The sequence below is a fragment of the Patella vulgata genome, chromosome 2, assembly GCF_932274485.2.
Source record: "Patella vulgata chromosome 2, xgPatVulg1.2, whole genome shotgun sequence".
NCBI classification, from domain to species: Eukaryota; Metazoa; Mollusca; class Gastropoda; family Patellidae; genus Patella; species Patella vulgata.
This window is the reverse complement of record NC_065880.2, coordinates 6441818-6462713: the sequence shown is the minus strand read 5'-3', so window position 1 is coordinate 6462713 and position 20896 is coordinate 6441818. Positions and strand designations below refer to the sequence as shown.

Here is a 20896-nt window from a genome sequence, read left to right as displayed (position 1 = left end):
TCACAGAGTGTCAAGAAATTGGATTTCTGGATGGAAATTTTCAAGAATCTTCCAGCAACGTTTTCATTGCATCGGATGATATTCTTTCTTTTATTGAAATTCGGCACAGATGCACAGCAGTTGGGGACGTCCGAGTTGTTAACATCCGGGTTCGTTTGAAATACTTCATAATTAACATCATGTAGTCGTTCAGCTGTAAATGTTAAAGAACAAAAAAACAACAACTTTAAAGGCCCGTATTTTCGAAAGTGGATTAGTGCTAATAATAGATTTAATCTCTGATTTTCTGACCAGCCATATTCTGAAAAGCTGATTAAATTTTAAGCTAAGATTTTTATAAACTTTGATTAGCCTAATTGTTGGGTTAATCATTGTTCGAGAATACCATAAAGTGTGGTATTCTGGAACGTTGACTTGTACTTAATCATTGACTAAATCACTCCAATATTTAGTCATCTCGGGGGGGTAGTTTAAGGAAGGATTAAGTGCAAGGATATACAATTACAATGTATTGAATGTTATAGAAATGATTATTTTTCATTGAATTCAGACACATTACACTTATATTTTGCTACGAAAGCAACAAATTCACATTCACCGTAAATTCTGTTAAAAAAATTTTTTGAAATATTAAAAATTCGCTATCATATAAAACATAAATAACTATGTATACTTTAGTCAAAATGAATAAACTACAAGATAATTTTTTTAGAAATGTCAAAGAACCTTTTAACAAAAGGAATCGCAAAGAAAGGAGCACATCAACCTCTTAGCACAAAAGGGAACCAACAGCGGCTAAGTCGTCCGGCAGTCAACAAGGGTTGTCACATTTTTTTCTTTGGTCCGTAATGAAAACATTTAAGAATTTGTTTAGCTTCTAGTACTGCCCTATATGAACGTTTACAATACAAACATTTATCATCAAGGATTATAACTCTGGAAGTAATTATCGGAAAGCATTGACAATCAATAGGACTAAATTTCAAATTAGTCGGATATTGACTTTAGAGCATCAACAAGATGTTTCAAAGTGATCAAGGGCCTTAACTATGGTATTAATTATTGGAAATCGTTGAAAATCTAGAGGTGTCCTCATCATTGTGTATAAATCTAAAGTCAATCGGATACCAACTTTAGCTTCTAGAGCGTTCACAGCGTTCAAGTGATCAAGGTCCATAATGCTGACAGTAATTATCAGAAATCATTGAAAATCAACAGGCTTCCTCATCTCATGCTTTGACTATGCAGACCCCAAAAATAATTTCACGGACCCTAAGATGGGAAAAACTGTTCTAAAACATGTACTTTTCTAATCTACTTCCTGTAATTGGGCCCCTTTAACAATGATAAAAGCCTTTTTAAGCACTGATTATATTTAGTCATTGATTAAATTTTTAATTATAATCAAAGTTTAAACATGAATTTTAATCGTTGATTACAAAAAGATTATAGTCAAAGATTAGCTTATCTGACTTTTGAGAACCCCAAACTTAGTCAAACACTAATCTCTAATTAGCTAGTGACTGATTAGACCTAATCGCATATTATTTTAGACACTGTTCGAAAACGTGGGCCAAAGCGTTTCCAGGATTTCTTAAAGAATTGTGTAAGAGTTAAGTTTGCCTATTGTAGCTCTTTTTGTGACTTGACAATTATAGCTTAGGCATGTAATTACTGACTGGCAAAGGGGGGGGGGGGGGATCACACCGGAAAATCTGGATGAACTTTCTCGGCCAATGCAGGGATCGAACACCCGACCTCCAGGCTAGCGAGCCAGAGTCTTTTTTCTTTCTTTCATTTGATCAATATATTCATCATACAGAACATTTAAAATAATTAAAACATTAAAATATCACAAATAAAGCTAGTAAATTTAGTGTAAATTCCTACAATCATTTAAAATGCATCAATTACATTTCCACCGTGACTCCCAATTTTCATGCTAATAATTTTTTTCTAATATTTATATATTTTTTGATAATTTATATTTTAAATATATTGTCTAATGCCTAAGGGTTCCCCCTTCCTCTGTAGCCCAGTTGCCATTGGACAAGCTGACAGCCTGGCTAGTCCGCCACTGAGGATATGTAATTATGCTGTTGAACCGGGTTTCCAAAATCTCTGTAAACATTTATAACATGGCAATATTTTTTCTTTTGTGTAAATAATATTTTATTCAGAAAGTGAAAGGGATTGGGGAATAGGCCTAGCCTATATAACTTCTCTCCTAAATACAAGAATTAATGTAGATATATAAAAGAATAAACAACAAGACAATACAATGAATACTTAATCAACAACGTTTTGTATTTACATATTTACACATTAGCTACGCAGTTGTTCATGTTCGCAATTTGATCGATATAGATGTTACACTGATCTTAAAACCTTCTGCTGCTGTCAAAAAACATGTGAACCTTTTCAAAGATGGGTCACCAAATAGAGAGAGAGAGAGAAAAAGAGAGAGAGGGGGAGAGAGAGAGCAAGAGGGCGAGAGAGAGAGAGATGGGGTTTAACGTCCACTCGACACAGACTAGGTCATTTCGGGGCTAACATATGGTTCAATTTTATTTCAATAATTCGCTTGCGCGTAGGGGCCGTAGCAGTGGGCGGAAACCGGAGAACCCAGAGAAAACCTATGAAGTTGTACAGGCGACCCTACTCCGTGTCACGTACAACCGGGGAATCGGAACCACGCCAGTTGACTCAATGACAGACCTTATGATGCAGCGCGCACGCGCTAACCAATCGGCCATCCAACCCCCACCTAAATGAAAACACGGGTATCCTCGGCTCTTAGAAATGTTTAATGTTAAAACTCCCGATTAGCCGGTGGCTTTGATTCTCCCAAAACAGCGAACGCCAAAAATAGGGACAACGCGACTTGATGATCGGGATTCCTTTATTTCTGGCGTATTTGTTTATTCTGCTGTAAAAAAAAGAACTAGCGGAAAATCCACAACAAAACGAAGAAATGCTATGTGCTGATAATATGAGAAGACATGTCTTCTATTCACTTAATTTAATAAATATTCGCTTATCTATATTTGTAAGAAAATAATAATCGTCATATTTGTCATTGATTTTTATCTTTTGTTTTGTTTATTTAAAGGGGCATAATGGAAGATAAGATAACGAGCTGGCAGTTCACACTATAATAGTGAAAAACTAGATAATGTAAAGGACATATGCTGAAAATTTCAATCAAATTGCTCCACTCTGAACCGAGATATTATCGTTTGAATTTTAGGCCTAGCCTCGATGATCGTTACTAAAATCGGTACGATAAAAAACATAGTCTCGATTATGCATCTTTGGATTAAATCATCAATGAGCGTTGAGCAGCAAACCGGATACAAATCCATTGAAAATCCGACACATAAGATGGCATCGAGAGTTGATTAAAGTTTAAAGAAAGTCCTGAAATAGGATTATTTAGCTCTTGCATAATGCATGTTTAAGGCATATTTTACTATTAAATATTCATTGATCTCTAGTTCAAGTGTTCAGGCCTATAAATACAATTATTTTCTATTTTGTTCTGTACTATTTAGACCTATAAATACATTTATTTTTGTATAATATAGTATTCAAGATATAGACCTAATAGACCCACGGGCCTACTAATAACAAATCCCCGGTGTTTGCTGAACAATTTAAAAAATTGTAGCTTTACGAAATGGGTTTAACGTCCTACTTTTCTGCACGTGCATGCATCAAACCAACGTCCTTCACTGGCAGTTGCGTGGTTTAATCGATCCTATGAGTAGAGTCTCGTGTCCAACCTTGTGGGTATACTCCGGCATCTCCACGTGCTTCGAAATATTGAAATAGAATTGAACCACACTTAACACCCCAAATCCGCTCGCTCTCTATCTAAAAAAGTAATCGACAACTTTCATGGACTCTTCGGACGACTTAGTTACATTCGGGGTATGTTTCGTTTTATTTGCAAGCTTTATACAAGATTTCACAAATTAAATGATTGGGGATGCTAAACCATTTCTTATTACCTAAACCCCAGTGAACAGTCCTCTGTGAATTAGAAAACTCCAGTGAACAGTCCTCTGTGAATTAGAAAACTCCAGTGAACAGTCCTGTGAATTAGAAAACTCCAGTGAACAGTCCTGTGAATTAGAAAACTCCAATGAACAGTCCTGTGAATTAGAAAACAGTCCTGTGAATTAGAAAACTCCAATGAACAGTCCTGTGAATTAGAAAACCCATGCGAACAGTCCTGTGAATTAGAAAACCCATGCGAACAGTCCTGTGAATTAGAAAACACCCGTGAACTGTCCTGTGAATTAGAAAACCCCAATTAACTGTCCAGTGAATTACAAAAAAACTCAGTAACCAACTGAGATGGATAAGAAGAAGAAAATACACAATGTGATGGGAAAGCAAACACGATCACAAGGCTACTAAGATATGTAGTAAGAAAAGATGCATGTGTCATACGTAGGATGTGGCGACCGGATTTGGTTCCCCGCTCTCCAAGTCTGACAAAAGACCCATGGTGCTACAACAGTCCCGTGAATTAGAAAAGGACCAAACACGAAACCGCACCTTTAAAGTGTTTCAAAGTACTTTAAATATTCAATAAGCGTTGTGCTCTGTTACAAATAATGGCGACTGATAGACTAAATAACTTCGCCACGGTGGAACATTTAATGTGTTTAACCGAAATGACAGTGGGGTCTGTGAAGCATAACACACAATATTACTCGTTTAGGATGGCGAAGTATACAAACATTGTATAAAGACAGACTATTTCTCAATAGTTCCGTTCCGCATTCAGTTTCACACTCCGTGCCGCCTTTTAGCAGCACCCGTTGGATGTTAATAATTTAGAGACCTCATTTAACAAGATTGATACACGTAACATTCCATACTAACACTGCAATCGGGGGCGTGGTGACCGCTGATTTCAGAACCACAGTATGTGTTTGATACTGTTGGAGCATTATGTTTATAAAGTAGTGATAACAGAATCTAAACACAACACAGAAAGTGTTTATCTTCATTGTCACTCATATGTTAATGGTTTCGTGCAATTCTTTCCTTAGCAATTCTTTAAAAATTGACATGTACTACAACAACATATAATGACATGTACAACAACAACAACAACATTCAATGACATGTACAACAACAACAACAACATTCAATGTTATGTACAACAACAACAACATTCAATGACATGTACTACAACAACATTCAGTGACATGTACTACAACAACATGACATGTACTACAACAACATGACATGTACTACAACATTCAGTGACAATAAAATAATAAATCAACTTCATTTAATGACATGTACAACAACAACATTCAAAACCTTCAATAATCCTTTAATAATTTATCGAATCTAACGTGGCACTGCAAGAGGAGTGGGTCAGATTGCCCCAGATTAATTAGGAGCATGCCACGACGAATTGCTGAATGTCTGAGGATTGGTGGAGCAATTACTCATTATTAAGACAAAAACAAAAACGTCCATTTTCACATTTGACAGTGTATCTCTTTGCGAGTGAAACCTGACCGTCAGATAAGCCGCCAATATGAACTGTTTATGTTCATGTGTAGGCAATTGGCCTATTATTAACATACACTGGTTACCTCTAATAAAAACAGCAGTGCATTTCCGTCGCAGTTTTGTATTGTTTCTGATTACCCCCTACTTTTTTGAAGATTATATATCTAGAGAGAGAGAGAGTGAGAGAGAGAGAGATGGGGATTAACGTCCACTCCACACAAATTTGGTCATTTCGGGACCAACATATGGTTTAATTTTATTTCAATAATTCGCTTTCGCGTAGGGGTCTTTAGCAGTGGGAGGAAACAAGAGGTCCCAGAGAAAACCCTCGAGGTTGGACAGGCGACTCTACTCCTTGTCACGTACAACCCGGGAATCGAAACACCGCCATTAACTCAATGACAGGTCTTATGATACAGCGCGCACGTGCTAACCATATGGCCATCCAACCCCCCGGGCCTGATATGCAAAAACATGTCGTAGTAAGTTATATTTAAAGCACGGTTTTCGTGAGTTAACAGGTTTAACCAGGCGCCATAGGCCGAGGTGTTAAACCTGTTAACCGTGGTCGCAGAGACTTGAAATTTGCTGGGGATGTTAAGGGGGACTAGCCATGATCTCACAAAATTTCACCAAATCGATCAATAACTTTTTATTTTTCCGACATTGTAGCTTAAAAGGGATACCCGTCTTCATCAGCCCAGTTCGGAGCAAAACAGTAGGACGTTAAACCCCATTTCATTTCAATTCAGACGAGATACAAGTTTATGCGTTCGACGCCATTTTCTTTGTTGACTATTTAAACTAGAATAAAAAGACACTAAGACGGATTCTGAAAAACTGTGCTTCCTGCCTGATGCTGCAGTTCGTAATAATAATTTTCGTATATCATAACTTTTGCGCTAAAAAGTCGGTAAAATACAAAGTTATGGATAGATTCGACTGAAATTTGTTGTGAGATAATGGTTAGTCCCCTTTAACATCCCCTGCAATGTCAAGTCTCTATGACCACGGGAACTGGTAGAGTTGCGAAAGTGCAATAGCGCCGCTAGATGTAGGGTAACCACCTTTGCCTGAACAGGTTGCGGGACCATGTCTTTTAAAAAAAAAACTGAGGAACTATGCACAATATAGTTACTTCCGTTTTTGACTAGCAACAGTAGACAATCAAGCTATGAAATATTCACAAAAGCTTTGATAGTATTCGTATTTTATATGATATTTATCACAACTGATTTAGGATAATAACACATAGCAACAATATAAATATAAATACATAGCAACAAGTCAAATACTATTCATATCAGATTGTTTTGTATTAGTATGCTATATATGAAATCAGCATCATCTTGCATTTCGAAAAAACGAACACACTTTCTTTTGCAGATGTACAAATTACTTTCTTTCAAACAGAATATATAAATTATTATTTTTTGCGACTGAACCGTTTGAAAGGCTACGTGAAGTTGAATGAAATTTTTAAGTTACAGTCAAACGGCTGCCAAATTATCACTGATCATTTATCGCTAAAATTAAATTTAGCCGAAGGTAGTGAAACATATTGAGATTTTATCGCTAATGTTAAATCATGCTGAATGTTGTGAAACTTGTTGTGATTTTATGATGACTGAGTATAAAGGATGTTATACTGGTTAAACATACATTATTAATGAGCTAAATTTGCGTATTGCAGACCTTTCCTATGACTTCAAATGTTATATAAATAATGGTGTGTAACATGGACGGGAAATCTTCCTTAGTCCGGGTCATAATTGAGGGAGGTAGAAATTCTCATGTGGTTTTTCTAGACCAGTTTTTTTTTATTCTGAACAAGACTATATGGGCTATTTTCACAAAAACGTACAAATAACGGGAAAAACGGTTTACCTAACATACGATATAAACTCTTTGCAACCGTCAAAAAAACTTAAACATTGTACACCAGCATGGAAGTACCTTCTTTGGGAAAATATTTTGCCAACGTTATTATTCAAACTACAATCAGTATATCAAATTATGTGGTCAAAATGTCCATTCCGTTAGGTAGTAAAGCTTCTCATTCTCAACTCCGAACTTGAAAATCTGCTTTTAAAATTGAAAGGTCAGTAAAAGTTACAGTGCTTTTCAATTAGCCACCCAAAAGAGCTGCATAAAATGTCCTATTAATTATTTAAAGTAGAAATAGAAATCAGCTATATCAAATATTGTGTCTGTCAAATTTTTGAGAACGATTTGTCTTTTCCGTTAGTGCTTTGTTAGCGAGTTAACCATATGCCCTATTACCAAGTATGTCACTAGGTGTCACTATTAAATCAAAGACAGGGTTATGGTCAAGCAGGAAAATCACACATAATTGAAAGAAACACATCTTTGTTCTTTTTTTAGTGCTTATCCAGTTTTTTTTTACAGTCTAATTATACATTTTACATATCTTGGTTTTCAGTACTTAACCAGTTTTTAACGTCTGGAGATATATTTCACAATCCACGATTTTCAGTTTATTGAATTAATATATTTACGGCTTCCCCCGTCCAATTTTACAGTCTAATAATAAGTTTTATCTTTCATGATTTTCTGTTCATTGAATTAATATATTTTATATTTTTTTATTTCTTAATTTATTATTATTTTTTCTTTACATCTGCATCAGCGATCACCCTTGTTCACTCCCATACATACACACTTCTCTTTATATTATTGTTTATCTATAGCTCAGGTTAATTGGTTTCCCATTAATGGTGTTAATACATTGATCTTTATATATATACTATTCAAAAAAAGTAGGGGATATTTGATTTTGGGGGCATAATACTAAAATATGCAAATGACTACGAAAAAAGTCACTATAGAACCTAACAGAAGAAACATTTCCAGTTACATGTGACGCCCAAACGCACCAATAGCTACCGCATGGAATGCAGGTGATGCTTGGGATCATCATGGGGGTCCAACCCAAGATTTGCACGACTCTGACTTTGAATGTTACAGTCATTGTGGCATTGAATTCCAGGGTGGAAACATCAGTTTAATTGTTTTAGTGACCAGAAAACAAATTTTGATATGCGTCGGCTTACCCAAAATGAAAGGTTACGTGCACTTGGCATGCTACAGATCGGCACAACACAGGCGGTTGTGGCGCGGACGATGAATGTTTCTCAGTCTGTCATAAGCAGGCTATGGTCCAGATACCGTGATACACAATCTGTACAGGACAGACCACGCCCAGGTCGACCAAGGGCGACAACTCAAGCCCAGGATCGATTTATCCGTACCTTGGCCTTGAGAAATCGTGTCATCACTGCAAATCAGATCAGCGCTCGTCTTCAAACAGACACTGGTGTGAGAGTGAGTGGCCAGACGATTCGGAATCGACTGCATAGGGGTCACCTTCGCGCCCGACGTCCTCGCGTGATCCCTTGTTTGAGAGATCATCACATTCAGGCAAGACGTCGTTGGTGTAGGGATCGTCAACACTGGGATAATCGACGCTGGAGCAATGTGATGTTTTCAGATGAGTCAAGGTTCACTGTTGATTTTTTGGACAGACGTAGGAGGGTGTGGCGTCGTCGAAACGAGCGCTTCCAAGACGTTAACGTCATCAGACATGATCGATTTGGGGGTGGTTCTGTTATGGTGTGGGGAGGCATCACTGTTGCTGGAAGAACGGCTTTACATGTTGTTGCAGGGCGTGTTACAGGCCAGTACTACCGGGACAACATCTTGGCAGTCCATGTTGTGCCGTTCGCACGACGTCATGGCCGCCGTTTCATCTTCCAGGATGACAACGCAAGATGTCACAGGGCCAGGATCGTTACAGGTTACCTCCAACAACAGAACATCACCACATTACCTTGGCCAGCACTGAGTCCCGACCTCTCCCCCATCGAGCATGTCTGGGACATGCTTGGACAGAGGTTACGTCAACGTCAACAACGTCCTGCCAATGTCCAAGAACTTGCTGCTGCGTTGCAACAGGAATGGGACAATCTGGACCAAAATGACCTTAGACGTCTCATTAGGAGTATGCCACGTCGGATCAATGCTTGTTTGGCAAACAGAGGAGGATTTACCCGTTACTGACTTGGTTGTGATGCTGTGGTAACTTTGCTGTTTGACCCCGGGTATCATTTTACCCTTATAATGGTCAGTCTGTGCCTTACTTAGTCTAACGATCATTTGGAATAAATCGATGAATGTGAACTTCATTTCATTTTGTCATTTGTTTCTTCGTCAGTTTCATTAGGTGACTTTAATAACACTTAAAAATCAAATATCCCCTACTTTTTTTGAATAGTATATTAGCCCCCCCCCCACTTTAATCCCTGTAAGCGGGCCCGTAGCCAGCTCGTAAAAATTGGTGGGGCTACGGAATATTTTGGAGGGGCTGATGATGTGGCCGGCAAAGTGCCGATTTGGTGCTCTCTCCTCGCATCTGAGTGCATTCCTGGGCCTCAAATTGAAATGTCTCAGGCAGGCTTTTATGGCTGAATTTTCTGAAGTTTCCTTCTTCGACTCCTCCCGTAGATATCTTGAGGGTAGTAGAGAGTGTCTTTTGATTTACGCGGAGAACTCTAGGCTGGGCAACACAGCTGTAGTATCAAATTTCAAGTTAATTATAGGTACATATATTCTATTATTCTATTCATAGAATAACTGTAAGCTGCACAATAGGCACCTTATGCAGGGGCGGATTGGGGCCGGAAACCGGCCCGGGCTCCCGTGTCGGAGCGGCCCCTTTTACTGACCGCGGAGCCTGGACGAGGGGCCCGGGGGCTCTCCCCCTGGACAATTTTGAAAAATGAGCCCCAAATATGCGATTTGGTGGCATATCTGATTATAATCTCTGTCAAATAATATATCTCATAAATCGATTAATTTAGGCCAAAACCCCGACCTGCAAGTAATTTACAACCATCAACCTGTGAAATTATCATATCGTCATATATATTAATTAACTGAGATAACGTTCTTTCGCTAGGTCTTGACGGAGTGGGAGCGGGCATGCATTTTCGAATTTTTGGAAATGGGAGGCCATTTCCCGCAATTCGAGACCATTCAAGACATCCCAATTCTGTAATTTCATCTCTGAAAATAACGAGTTAATAAAACTGTCAAGGAATGTTTAAAACCAGCCTCAGGAAATCGGCTCGCACTCATATTCATCCAGCAGACCAGCTATCATCATATTTTGCTGAGGCATTAAAATTGTACCATCGGCAGACGTTTCTGGCGTATCCCGACAAACAGGGTGCAGGTGACTTAATAATTAGTAAATTTGCGGGCGACAGTGTCGGGTGAATCCGATGATATTTTCGGATGAAATTCGGAATCCCCATTGCAGGATTTCGAATTCCGGCCCACACGCAGCACACACGGCCCAGAAAGTATATTATATCAGCCCATTCCAGACTCCAGTGATGGCGTGGCGGCCCGTTCAAGCCACCGGCCACATACAACATGATCATCATCGCCCCATAGCCGGTTCAATACCCCCCCCCCCTCCCACACACACACACACACCTCCATATAATGTTCAGCAGGTTTTTTAGACGAATTGGACAAAATTATTTTTTTCATTTTTTGTCTGACTGGCCTTCGATCGCCCGATGGCCAAATCCGCCCCTGACCTTATGTTAGACACCTACATTTTAAGCGCCCGTAGGCACCCTACATCGGGGGTAGGCAAGTGCAAACGTTTGAACCGGCGCCTTGTAGGCTTCCAAATAAACCAGAGCCTCTTTTAAACCCGTAACCCGGGAATAAAAGGGTAGGTACAAGGAAAATGGCGATAAATTATGTAGCCTCTGGTACCATCAAGTGCTCGAGCTAATTTTGAACAGTAGTTATGTACAATGCACGTATGGTATCAAGACAAGAGGATCAGGAGGTGATGATGGGCCATAGTACGAGCCTACGGGTCGCCTACCAATTTGAGCATTACTAAAAAATCATTGTTGGCAAAATATTGGCGGGGGGGGGGGCTAATTCGATTTTTGGGTTGGGGCTCCCCCCCCCCCCTTCAGAGCCACCCCGTATAAGAGTTTCCGTTGTGTAGGTTTAGTTGTAAATGGCCCCCTAACCAAAGGTGTTAATCTTTGATTGTATTCAATTCTTATCTTTGTTGCATATTCTGTATATATTTGCCTACTATTCACATACCTGTAGCATTTGCTTGATAAAGACGAGACTACCCTCGTCGAAACGTCGCTTAGTATTAAACTCAATAATTGTGTATCCGTAAAATTGTACCTTGTGTAAATATGCTCAATTACTAAAAACCAATCAAAGAAGATAGAAAGAAAAAGGGAGAGGTTTTCACTCAGAAAACCAGGGATTAAGGTTGTCAAAGCACTCTGTTAATATCATGCATGTTTATCCAATGTGAATGTGTTCAGACAGTCAAAACGTGTCTTTTCTGTTATAAATAATGGTAACGGAAAAAACTTTTTTGCATTGAGATAGACAAAACAAAAGGTATTTTGTTAAAATTATAATCCGTTATCGCTTTTTTTATTCTTTCTAGTAGTATTCAGACATTTATTTAGACAACTGGAGTCAAATTAATGACTTGGAATTTTTGTCTTTTCCGTTATGTCCTTACTGTTAACATGGTCTTTTACATAATATACTTCCTTTTGAGTTATAAATCCAAAGAATTCAGTGAAAATTTCCCTTAAAAATTCAGGATTACTTTTCAAAATTTGTTTTTACCGTTATTTGTATGCTTTTTGTATCAACGATATAACGTCATAAAAAAACGGGGTTGAAACATGTATCTAATGTTTTAATGCAACGTTTGCCGACGAAACATTATAAAACATTCAAATTAACGTTGGGTCATTGTTGAATGAAATTAAAATTAAAACGTCAAAAGACAAAATTCTGGCGATGTTTCTGGTACCTTTATAAAAAGGAAAGTCTATCTCTCAACCTTTTTTGAACGTTTGGAGAACGTGCTTAAACAAACATTCTGAACGCAACCATATTAGGACCAATTACGAATGTTACCAAAATGTTCTGTAATTGAGCAATATGTTTATGACGTAATGACAACAGAATCTGAACACAACACAGAAAGTGTTTATCTTCATTGTAACTCACATGTTAATGGTTTCGTTCAATTCTTTCTTTAGCAATTCTTTAGAAATTGACATGTACTACAACAACATGTAATGGCATGTACAACAACAACAACATTCAATGACATATACAACAACAACATTCAATGACATGACAACAACAACAACAACATTCAAAGCTTTTAATAATCCTTTAATAATATATCGAATCTAACAATCTGAATTTATTTCTCGATTATCCTCGGGAAGTTGGGTGGACGAATGGTTAGCAAGTAGATTGAGTCATTGAGTCAGCTAGGGTGGTTGAACGTGACAAGGAGTAGGATTGCCTGTCCAACCTCGTGGGGTTTTTCCGGGTCCTCCGGTTTCCTCCCACTGCTAAAGACCCCTACGCACAAGCGAATTATTGAAATAGAATTGAACCATATGTTAGACCTAGTTTGTAACGTTAAACCCCATTTCTCTTTATCTAGATTATACTCTACAACTAATACGATAACGAGATCAAGCATATGTTAATAAATGATGTAGTGAACTCACGTGGGGGGGGGGGGGCGATATAAAACAAGGGAGGCAATTTTGCGATTGTTTCCGGTGTTTGTATTAGGCCACAGATCGCTAATGATTTCCCCATTGACTTTAATGTTAATTCTAGACCAACAAATCAACCAAAATAGGCATGCAAAAGGGAAGAAAAGAGACAGAGAGAGAATTGCTAACGCTGCAATATACGTCCACATTCCAGCTTTGATTGATATGGTACTTTTTAAAATGAAGAGAATGAAATATGAAATGGCTGTAATATGACAAGAGGCAAAGAAGACTAGGCGTTGGGTTTGTTTTGCCAAATTTACAGACAAAATACTAACAAAAAGGTGAGTGTGAATACATATACAAAGTTCCAAGATGATCCATTCAGAATTCCAGCCTGTAGACGTTAAATACAAAAAATGGGTGTGGCTCTGCCCATGGAGATTGGATGTGGAAACAATATAAATAAGTACCATCCTGTTATTGAAATGACAACATCAATAGGTGCCATCCTTAGGGTATAAGGAATAAGTATACCAACTTCCAGGATAATCCATTCAGAATTATGGCCTTTGGGCGCTAAAGCCAAAAATTGGGCGTGGCTCTGCTCCTGGGGGTTGGGGCTTTCACCAAAATCAATAGATGACTCCCTTAGGCTATAAGGAATACGTATATGCCCAGTACCAAGTTGATCCATTCAGAATTCCGGTATGTAAACGATAAACACAAAAATTGGGCATGGCCCTGCCCCTGGGGGTCGGGACATGTAATTGTCGTCCTTAGGCTCTAAGGAATACATATCCCAAGTTCAAAGACAATCCATCGTGTTCAAAACAATTGGTGTGGCGCTGCCCCTGGGGGTGGGCAATCACCAAAAAATAACAGAGGGCATCCTTTGGGTAGAAGGAACAGGTATGCAAAGTTTCAAAAGGATCTGTTAAGAATTGTGGCCTGTAGGCAACACAAAAGGCACACAAACATAAGGGGTGGCTCTGTCCCAGGGGGTCGGGCATGCACCAAAAATAATAGAGGTCAGCCTTAGGATATAAGGAATAAGTATAAAAAAGTTTTCAAGACGATCGATTAAGCATTGCAGGCTGTAAGTGACATACAGACACACAAAAATAAAAATGGGCGTGGCTTTCCCTGGTTGTTGGGCATTCACCACAAACAATAGGGATATGATAGAAGGAATAAGTATGCAAAGTTTCAAGCAAGGTGATACGTTAAGAAGTGCGGTCTATAGATGACAAACAAATAAATACAAGAAATGGGCGTGGCTCTGCCACTGGGGGGGGGGGGGTCGGGCATGCACCAAAAACAATAAGGATTATCCTTAGGGTATAAGGAATTCATATGAAATTGTTTCAAGACGATCGATTAAGAATTGTGGCCTGTGGGCGACACACAAAAAGAAAATGGGCGTGGCTCTGACCCTGGGGTTGGGCATGCGCCCCAAACGATTGGGATGTTGCTTAGGGTAAAAAGAAAAAGTATGCGCTGGGTGAAAATTCTTGGGTGAAAATTATAAAAATCAAATTATATTAAAATTGACTTGGGTGAAAATTATAAAAAACAAATTATATTAAAATTGAGTTGGGTGAAAATTATAAAAAACAAATTATATTAAAATTGACTTGGGTGGAAATTAAAATTGACTTGGGTGAAAATTGTAAAAAAACAAATTATATTAAAGTTGACTTGGGTGAAAATTATAAAAAACAAATTATATTAAAATTGACTTGGGTGAAAATTACAAAAAACAAATTATGTTAAAATTGACTTGGGTGAAAATTAAAATTGACTTGGGTGAAAATTAAAAAAAACAAATTATTTTATTTTATGTCCCTTATCAGCCACCGTAATTGTGAATGTTGGTCTACAAAATTGAGAGAGTTTGTTACGAAGATTTAAATAATTCAAAATATATTCCTGGTTGCCATATGAATCACATTTGTCGAACAGTTGGTAAGAAGTTATCGGAAGCATAGTTTTATCTTTTAGATTGGTAAAAGACAAGGTTATGGTTTCAGAAATACGTAAACAAATCTTTAAATTATGAAATGTTAAGGCGCCCCATTGAAATTTTACTTGTTGCATATTCAATCCCAGTAGAAATTAAAAATTAAAATTTGATTATCTTATAAATGTTTTCTGACCATCGTCCTCAAAAGTCCAGTAAATAGCATTTCGTTGACTCTAGTTTCAATATTTTTTTCATGTTGTTGAGGGAGGGAGGAGGGGGGTATGTACGCCCCTGCTAGTTTGTGTCGAGTTCGCGTAAGGGCTCTCTCTCTCCCTCTCTCTCTCTCGATATAAACATACTTACGATAATCATCAGCATTATAGACAACAACAAAGATGATTCTATAAACATCTTCTAGATCCACAATAAACCACGGATTGTAGTCGGTGTTGGGGGTTTGAAAACAAAAAGACTGTGAAGCATTATATTGTGGTGTGATGTCCCCGTCTACAGCTTGCCCACTCGAACGACCAGTAACTACACTACTGCTATAAGTGGGTTTATCCCTGACCAGGTTTTCGCCCTCTGAAAACAAGATGCATACTTTGCTTTATAAACAAATTGTCGGACGCTAAAAGAAGAACAGACCAGACATTTGTAATGGACGTCACCTATTGTTTTGATCATGTACCAATAGAATGAGGGTCGGACAAGGACAAGGATAGCTGTCTAGTCGCTCGGATGGGAGTGGCCAACGAGGTTCCTTGCATATATTAGCGTGCACGTAAAGATCCCCTGGCAGTTGGAATTCGATATAAGCGAAGGCGTATGTCCGTCTTCATTAACCCAGTCGAAGCAGAAAAGTAGGACGATAAACCCCATTTCATTTCATTTTTCCTATAGAATGTTGATAACCACTGTGTAAAGCACTTTCTTTAATTAAAACTGTGAAAGAAAAATCATTAAAAATAACGGTACCTGTTTGCAGTGTAAAAATTTCGTTTCCAACATCATCGACCCATGTCTCTGTTTCATTTAGATTTATATCAAAAAGTTGACATTCTCTTCTGATTTTGTTGAAGGAGAATGACACACATCTCGATTCATATTCACATTCAAGGCTACACAAACTTCGCACCTCCACGTTATAAGTTTTAAATGGTGTGGTAACTGTTTTATCTGATTTGATCAAACTATATTTTATCAAATACCCTTGTCTGTTTAAACTGTTTGATAAACGCAACATCCAGTACGTCAAAATTATCAAATACAGTATATTAGATAATTGTTTCTTCACCATGGTAACTTCTCAAATCAGTTGATGAATATAATTTTATGTATCGCTTCTATTTCTCAGATTATTCGCCTCGTTAGACATTTAGGTGTTTTGGTTTCTCTTCTAGTTTGTGAATTACTCTTTTCACCAGACCAGTCAGGTGTTTTCTAGTTTGTGAATTACTCTCTTCACCAGACCAGTCAGGCGTTTTCAAGCATCTGACAAAAATCAATAAAAGCTGTGCGTAATATTTATTGAATCAATAACATGGTGTTTAACGTCCTATTGTTCTGCCCAGAACTGGGCTAATGAAGACGGGCATACGCCATGCAGTGCGCTACGAGGGACTTTGATTTTGGGTCCCATCCGAACGAATAGACAGTTGCATGCGTCCTCCGTCCTACACACTGACAAGGGTGAACCACAACGGAAAATCTGGACCGGGTTTCTCTGCCAATGCAGCGTCTTACCCGCTTAGTCACCGTGACCCCCCTAATATTTATGGACAGATAGAAACCCAATGTTCCTACTATCACGATTAGTGATAGGATTGAAATTGTGGTTTTAATCGTGGTGATCCTATCAGGTCTTGTCATATAGAGCGGCCCGTCGTAACGTTTGATCGCATAGAAAGGTATCCGAACGTATCTACACATACCATATCGTGGACTTATAGGGACAATATTATCGTAACGTATCTACACATACCATATCGTGGACTTAATGGGGACAATCCTATCGTAACGTATCTACACATACCATATCGTTGACTTATAGGGACAATCTTATCGTAACGTATCTACACATACCATAAGACTGACCTAATCATGGTCGTGCATTGTTATAGATTAGACATTTGTGATTGGAACATTTTAGTGTGAATTTAAAATGTCGTATCATGCCGTAGATCCATTTAAGCTGCCTTTGTTTAAATAGGCCAAGTGGCAAATGAAGACGATTCAAACAATTATAGGGTGACCAACCAGAAATAAATATCTCCAAATATTTCGACAATTACACCACAATATATATATATATATATATATATATATATATATATATATATATATATATATATATATATACCAAGCCTTAAATCAGTTTCTCACATTTATAGTCACTAAATAAACGGTCATGTTGTACTTAATAAGCTATGATCATTTAATCATCCATAACATCCGGGCCCTTGTGAGTAAAAAATAGGTTACGTGCCCTTGTTTGGAAATTTGTCTCGCTTAATAAGTCTACCGACCATTCTACGTCTGATTGACAGGCCGGGATAATCAAGACTAAATTTTTACGAAACATAACAGAAAGCTGGAACAAGAAATTCAATTTAGAAACACGCACGTTAGGCAACTCAACAAGAACCTTGTAAAAGTAAAATGAAACTACTGCTAGTATCATGTTCTTGCCTAACGCAAGTGTTTCAGAGATATAATTTGTACTAAACCAAAAGATGCATTTGTACTAAACCAAAAGATGCATTTGTACTAAACCAAAAGATGCCGCTCCTAACGGTACAGTTAACGATAAAGCAATTTAAAAAATAAAACGAACGTAATTTCTAAAGCTGCTGTAATAACCAAAAAGCTAAATTTTACTGCTATTCAGAATCGTCAACATTAGATTTTTTACAGCTGTAATAGTTGATAGATGTCTAGAGAATTGCACGTGCGATGGCTATTTATAGTCGCATATACTGCGTGGTTAAACAGAAATCACTTCGAGACAAGCCACTGAAGCGTGAACATTGGCCGTGTCGAGTCCAACTTTCTGTAGAGAAAATTTCCCTCTACGGATCACCCTAACAATTAGCGCATTTATCGGTAATTTGGATAACCCTGTAATACTTGATATCCTAGACTATTTTCTATAATTACAGAAATACAAATGGTACCAGTCACTTTTCGATATATTCGTTAGCTAACCATTTCTGTACACAAAGAACAACTTTTATCGTAACTTCATTTGAAATGCACAGCAAATATGGAATTTTCCGATGACTATGCATAACAATAGATCGCCCTCATTTCTCAGCCAACCAACGCAGGGAATCTTATTACCATGTACGGTTCCATGCATCAAATACACGTAATCATACGTGGATGTCCTGATGCTGTTTGGTGAGTGATTAAACTGTTAATTTAAAGACGTTATACAATGTTAGACATTATAACTTAATCTTATCACAAACGTGATATTCATCGAATAATTTATATTCAGATTTCATATCAAGTCAATTAAATGTTGTCTAAACGCGAGTCAACAAATAATTCGAGGCTACTTTATTACAAAAAATCGGTGAACAAAGCTAATTAGTTAATGAATAAACAATAATTATAAACAACTGATGAGTAAAACTTAATAATTCTATACAATTGACGTGTGTACGATTCAACGATTATGTTGTGGTGTGGAGAAATGTTTGTAGAAAAGTTCCCCCTTAACTGTTTTCGTCCGTTCGTGGGGCCGGCATTAAAGTGGTAATTACCTAATAAGCGTTCTAAATCCCACATCGCGGTGTAAATTAATTTATGACCCCATGTCTGTACAACTTTAGTCGGGTTGATTAATGACAGATATTAACGACACGACACTTGTCATATTATTATCAATACACAAAAATAATTGTCAATCTGTTATTCCATTTAGATGGTTACCAACAAAATGTATTTTACTGTTAATTCTAACGTATATTAAGATATTTTTTTCGAATTTCATTTTTGCGGTCTATTTCAGAGTAATGAACGCAAATCCACATACAGAAAGAAGGGTGCCGTACGATGGTTACGGGGAAACGAGATACAGCTGGCTACTCGTCATTACGGAAGCTAATTCGGGTCAATCAAATGAAAAAAAAAATCTGATTATCTTGTAATTACAAGACAACCTATCGTGTAGAATGCACTACGCAGGCGTACTGTTTGCGTAATTCACTGAACATAATTGATTAGAAATTACAGGGGGTTGGATGGTCGAATGGTTAGCACGTGCGCACGGAGTCAACTGGCGGGGTTTCGATTCTCCGGTCGTACGTGACAAGGAGTAGGGTCGCCTGTCCAATCTCGTGGGTTTTCTCCGGGTCCTCCGGTTTCCTCCCACTGAAATAAAATTAAAGCATATGTTAGTCCCGAAATGACATAGTTTGTGTCGATTGGACGTTAACCCCATTTCTCTCTCTCTTTCTCAGAATTTACAATATGTTTTTCAAAAATGCAATATAATTTACTTTACATATATTCATATTATATTAACATGTGCTATTAGAACCATTTTTATATATTTCAAGGTTCCAAGAATAGAGCCATACCCACTTTAATAAGAACCTACTGACGTATATTTAGGTAACTTTTTATCACATTTTTACACAGTCATATAAGTTTTGGTCGTTTTGGATTAGCGCCGTTTCGTCTACACCCTTTTAAACAAGCCGTTGCCATCTTTACGTTTCGCTCAACCTGCGCCCCTATTTAATTAGATTGAATCCAAGCCTGCAAATTATTTATCGTTGCGATCTTAAATTTTATTTCTTTAATTATTAATTGGTGCACATTCAGGCTTGGATTTTCAAAATTTTCTGAAAATTGTAAACGATATTCCGAGGCTTTAAAGATACATTATGCCGAAAGAATGTATCGGCCATAAAAGTATAGCAAATTTGCTATATATGGAAAGTATAGACACCCAATCTTACTGGAAAATATTGGATTACACGAATAACACCAATGAGGCAAGCAATGGGCAAAAATGTCAGGGTATCACTAATTGGCAACCCAACAGTTGTCTCCCAGCATATTGTGTGCTAGCTTGAATGGGGGAGCGGTTGTTATTTCCTGATCAAATGGTTAGGCTGTATGGGAACATTGAGGTGTGTCAACGGAAAAAAGTAGTTCACAGAAAATAATTAAGAATTTACTTAGGCCTAGATATGTACGATAAATGGACAGTAAGTAGCTAAAAATACATTCTAAAAATGGACCCTCCCTCAATGAAATGAGCTGACAGACATGGCGTCTAGCATCAGTTCATTTCTAGCTTGCGGTATCTTCCGAAGAATGCAAAGTTTTGATAGGAATTTGAAGCAAATGTGTGATAGAATAATTAGTTTGAATATGTTTTAACCCAAATATATCATCAAATTACACAGTTTATACGCGGGGAAAGTATCTTTAAGGAGAGAATGAAATCAATGTATCATGAATAAATGATATCAATGAGGGTATGAAGTTGGTGTGACTATGAGGTTAATGAGAGTATAAACTTAATGAATGATTTTTAATGAGGGCATGCAATAACTAGTGTTATTAATGGGAGCATGGCCTGGGCCGATCCCGTAACATAAAAAGAACTTCGTTGGCCTAGCTATCCGATAAACCAGTGTAGGGCGACCTTGAAATAAACTAGTTAAAACCCTTTTTTTCATGTGATTAACCCTAACGGGCTTCCCCGTATCTTGTAATTACAAGATAATTTTCTTGTTACTATCTTGTAATTACAAGA

General features: G+C 37.7%; 1 long non-coding RNA gene across 1 annotated transcript; it reads right to left on the bottom strand.

The window, feature by feature from the left end:
• Window positions 1–89: 89 nt before the first annotated feature.
• On the bottom strand, window positions 90–16212 carry LOC126810311 (uncharacterized). Its single transcript, XR_007675171.1, has 3 exons — window positions 16096–16212; window positions 15481–15702; window positions 90–193 (listed from the first exon to the last, which is right to left on the bottom strand). It is a non-coding gene; the product is annotated as an uncharacterized LOC126810311 (long non-coding RNA).
• Window positions 16213–20896: the final 4684 nt, after the last annotated feature.